The sequence below is a fragment of the Triticum dicoccoides genome, chromosome 2B (assembly GCF_002162155.2).
Source record: "Triticum dicoccoides isolate Atlit2015 ecotype Zavitan chromosome 2B, WEW_v2.0, whole genome shotgun sequence".
Taxonomy (NCBI): domain Eukaryota; kingdom Viridiplantae; phylum Streptophyta; class Magnoliopsida; order Poales; family Poaceae; genus Triticum; species Triticum dicoccoides.
Window position 1 is genome coordinate 517,458,705 of NC_041383.1, and position 5,207 is coordinate 517,463,911.

The following is a 5,207-nucleotide window of genomic DNA, read 5'->3' on the forward strand; positions in this document are numbered from 1 at the left end:
ATTGTACATTGAAAATAGCAGCAGCAGCAACCAGGGCTGGGGGTGCAACAGAAGTAGTAAGCAGGCTAGAAGAGTGAAGACGCGGCTCTCTCTTCCAAACCAAACATTAGCCATCATTACAAAAGGGCTACCAAAAAAAGAAAAAGCGTATGCATCAAACTAAATAAAGATCCTACTACACCAAGTGTACGCATCTAACTAACTGGCTGAGTTAGACGTTACTATTTATTAAGCAGTGGAGATTGGCTGATGGCTTGAACCAGATGGGTGCCTGACGGGGGAAACTCCAGCCAGCAGGTCGAAGTCTGATACTTGCGACCCTCTCTCCTACTTTGGGCTGCAGAGCATGGCGGCACATATCAGGGTATGGTGCATGTAGGGACGCATGGTACGCTGTGTACACACAGTTTTGCCTGATGAACGAAACCGCGCTGCCCTCATGATCCTTGCCGCCGGTTATCTCCTGGTTAATCGAATAATTCCGTCTGACAAATAGAGAGCATGTACCAAGGCTACTTACCAGCCTCCAGTCAAAAATTCCTGAAGGCCCAGAGAAGCTGGGATCCTGCTCAAGGACCTTGCAGTGACTGTGTTTGTATTCCGCGAAACAACACGTCCGGTACGTGCGAACGATCATCAATCTTTCACCGTCGTCTGATCGAGCCAGGAACCACCTGCAGGTGCCATGCCGCTTTTCTTTGAAAGGTTCTGGGATTAGGAAGGGTAGGGACACCAGGTGACCTACAACATCATATCAAGTTGGAGTCAAATAAAAAAGGGCTCTTGATTTACTCAATCTTAAGAATAGCATGTTATGAGCATGTATATTTTTTTAGTAAATGTTGACAGTAATATAAGCAAGCCATCATGATATCATAGGAAAGTAACATACTGCTGTAACAGCCGTTTGTAGCGATGACTGGAGTAGGCCAGCAATACGTCCAGCCATAGAAGGAGTCGACAGCGTAAATGAAGCCCTTGTGTTCAATGGCATTAGAGAACCATGGAGGATGTATGATCCTGCGATGGACGTGCAGATTTATCCACTTACCGCAGTGACCTGTCAGATAGGCGAGTCCGTGGTTGAAGAACGCAATTAGCCTGAAATCTTTATAATTCGCAGATCTTGTGGGCACTTGGCAGATTACAACCTTGAGCAAATCAAACTTGGTATCATGTTGGCTACTGTAAGATTCCGAGTATTCTGGGCCGCGGTGCCAACGCAGTGCAGTGTTAATCAAAGGAAGGTGGATCAATCGCCGGGTGTAGACCTCCACGAGCATCCAGCTGCCGCGACCGTTGATGAGCACCATCCAACACGTGTTCATGCCGACCCAGTACATACCGTTAATGTAGCTAAGACTGGCGGGGATCGGATCATAGTGAAGGGGGTTGATGCTCGCCACCCTACCATCGTTATGCTGCGTGACACACCGTTTCTGAAGATCAGGCGGCATCAACAAGCAAGGAGTTGGCTTAAAAAGCTCCGGCCTGAGGGCTTTGAGTAAATGGTACAGCCCCGATGAGCACGCGGCGAGCGGCATGGTACTGAGATTGTCCACACGCGAAACAATGAGCTTGATTACCTCTGTGGGGAGCGAATTCCAGCCACTCTTTCGGCGAAGGCTGCTCAATTCTGCCATTGTTAGTGCTTGGGTTTCGGACGAGGGGGGGGGAGGTGCCTTAGCGGGGATGGAAGCTTGGACGAGATTATGTGCAGACAAAGATGGAGAAGCGAATATGAGCTGTGGGAAGTGGACAGGTGATGATGACTACAACACGCCGCTTGACTTACGAGACACATACCAGCAGCGTAGGGTCATATCGATGCCAGACAACTTGCTTGAGTGATCACAGTACCGGTACTCCCTATGGTACCTACTACAATACTATGCCCTAACTTGCTAGAGTAGAGTAGTAGAGTAGGACTCTGCTCTACTACTAGCACCGGAGGAGTAGTATATTCTAATCTAAAATAGTTACACAATGCCCGATCGTGGAACGACTACGAACCATGCTCAAAGACCGTGTCTACGTGGTGTTTGGACTTATATGCAAAAAATAGCAAGATGCTTGTGCATTGCACGGCACACCATCATCACCAACTCGGTTTTTTCTCTACTCCTACTCCTATAAAAGACTCAGTTGGTGATGATGGAGGCGAGGAGGCGTGTACAGCCGGGCGTGCAGCGGACGGTGCAGCACTATTCGATTTGTTATAAAAAAAAGTAGTAGAGATAGAGACATAGGGAGGAGCACGAGGTAAGGCCTTATCTGTAAATGTGGAGAGAGGTTCGGGTATCTTTTGTAAAATTGTCATAGTTGGCTTTCTATCCGTCAGATATAGATCAGACGGTCTATATTACAAGATGGCAGGCATACCATCATCACCAACTCGGTTTTCTATAAGAGTAGATATATATAGTTATAGATAGATAGAGACTAGGGAGTACTAGTAAGGACACCATCTACTGCTACTCCTGCGCTCCATTCGGCGGCCACAACGTCCCCTACAGCCACTCCCTCCTGCGCTCCATTCGGTGGGTGCTGTTGAAATCTGGGGAGCGCACTCTCGCGACTGCTGGCAGCCACGACTTCACCGACGACGACTTCTTCCCCGACCTCGGCAACCTCTTCCTTAACGACATGGGAGACAACCTCAACGCCAATGGTGCTGCTCCCGTTGCACCGTATCTGTTTCTGTCCTTCCTGTTCGAAATCGTGGTAGAATTCATGTTTCTACTCTGTATCCTACTACTATGCTAGTCGACATGATTAATTTCATCTCTGTTATAGCCGTCATGATTTATTTTGTGCTTATTCGGATTAAATCTCGTAGTACCTTGCTCATATATTCAACTGGCGCAATGTCTCCTACAGCCACTCCCGTTTCATGGACGGCCTGGTTGATGCCTCCAAGGAGCCCTTCGTCCATTGCTATGAGTGCCCGATGCCGTTTTGTGGCTCGTCGGCGGACATGGTGCATCACCTCACGGATGCATGCAGCGGTCACTACTGGCCCTTGGCGGAGAACATCAAGTATGACACGTGCTACCGGTTCACCATGCCGGAGTCGCTGGAGGATCACCGCCGCCTGCTAGTCTCGGAGGAGGACGTCAGCGTCTTCCTCTTGATCATGGGCACCGGCGAGGCCCGCACAGGCCACCACTGCGTCTCTGTAATGTGCGTCAGGGGCGTCGCCGCTGACGCTGACACTGACACGAGGCAGATGTACGGGTGCGTGGTCAATGTTACTACCCCTCCGGGTCGCGTGGGAGGCAACACCGGCCTCATCGGACAGACTTGGACTCTGGGGAGCTAGGACTATCCCACCAATGTGGACTTGGAAAACCCATGGCATCCATTCCATCCTTTACCCGCCGACTCGGTGCACGGGGACTCCAAGGAGGTTCACCTGGACATACGCATTATCAAGTGCACTTAGAAAACATGTAGTGTGTGTGTGGGCGCTTATGGTCTGTGTCTTTGCCGCTTTTGATTCTGTAAGCTTGTCGTTAAACTTGAGTGGCTTTCGCTGCAGTCCTTCCTTTGAACTGCTCCTCTTAGTGAGCTGATGTAAGATACTTTGGGTTTCATTTGATAATGGAACCGGGGAGGAGCCTCCCTGTTCTTCTAAAAAAACTACGCATTATCAAGTTAAATGTTGATCATTAGTCTTTGCTCAATGTAATCCGCTGTCTAAACATGTGGAGACTTCCATGCATGATCTTGCTGTATTGGAGTATTGTGCATGAATAAAAGTGTATCCGTTTATGGTTTAGTCTAGAATCTTCCATGTATGAATTTTTACTACAGTACTAGTGAAAGAGTTACGATGAACCATTTCTTACATCTCCTCTGCCCCCTTGCAAGTCATCCTGATTTAATCCCTCTGTCTAGGTGTGTACGGGCATGGTTAATATTACTTAATAGTATAGCCAACTGTTGACTATAAGAAAGTGCCATGTCATCTTTAGCCAACATGTATAACAATCGATACTCAAAAACTAATTCTTAAAGATCATTTCTTGCAAAGCACAATAAGTGTTATTTCTTCACAAGTTTTGGGTGTAGGTTGAATAGTTGAACGCTTTTGTTTGCAAAAGATACCTTTTTATCTATTTCACCTGGATGTTTGTCAGCTCTAGAGATGAGATAATATCCGAAGAAACCTATCGATACCCGTTACACATGAGATGACCCCCACATCCTTTGTCAAATTAAACAACTCCCCGATCCATGCATTTTACTCTTCGGTGCAACGCACGGGCACCTTACTACTATAGATTAGTACGACCAAAAATTGAACTAACATTATATATAGTACGATAAATACTGATGCATGTCACCTAAAATTATATCATTCAAAACTATGTTCAAATACGAATCCAACGATATAGTTTTTGTTGACATGCACTAACATTTTGTCAGTTAAATCTTCAGTCAAATTCAATGGGGGACTAATAAACCACGACAGATGTAGTACAAGTATAGAGGGCGGCGCTGCACGGGAGTCTCACCTCTCACCCCGCTCGTGGTGCGGCAGTAGAGCCGTCATATCACAAAACCCAACCGCTCCTAGTAATAAATGGCCTGGTAAAATAAACGTACAAGCAACCATCACATCCCTCCGTCTTTTTTGCATTTCATCTCTCTGCATTTACTTTCTCCGGTTCATCTCCCACTCTCGATCCTTAGCTACTACTCCTAGGGCCATTTCTTTTGGCGGCTTCCCCAGCTTTTCCCACAAGACTAGTCACTATGGAGAGTAACAATAAGGCGCCTCACTCATTTATTTGGGCTTCTAAACTACTACTCCGTCCTGGTTTATTCCTCACCATTGTAATTTGTGCTAAATTTTGACCAAAGATTTAACTGATAAAATGTTACTCAAAACACTTAGGCGCGATGCATCTAGGTGTGTAAGTCATGTTACGAAAACAAAATAATCCCAAAACACTTAGGCGCGGTGCATTAACTTCTACCTCGTTTCTTGTTTCTTGAAATATCAACCAATAAGGCTGGTCATAGTGGGGAGTACATATACTAGTATCATGCATATGATACTAGTGTATCATACTACATCCATAGTGCATAGTATCATAAAGTAGCATCATAGGTGGTCTCATTTATTGCCATGCATGACACATAGTAGCATAACATTTATTATGTTACGGTATCTACCTATGTTACTATGACCCTCTCTC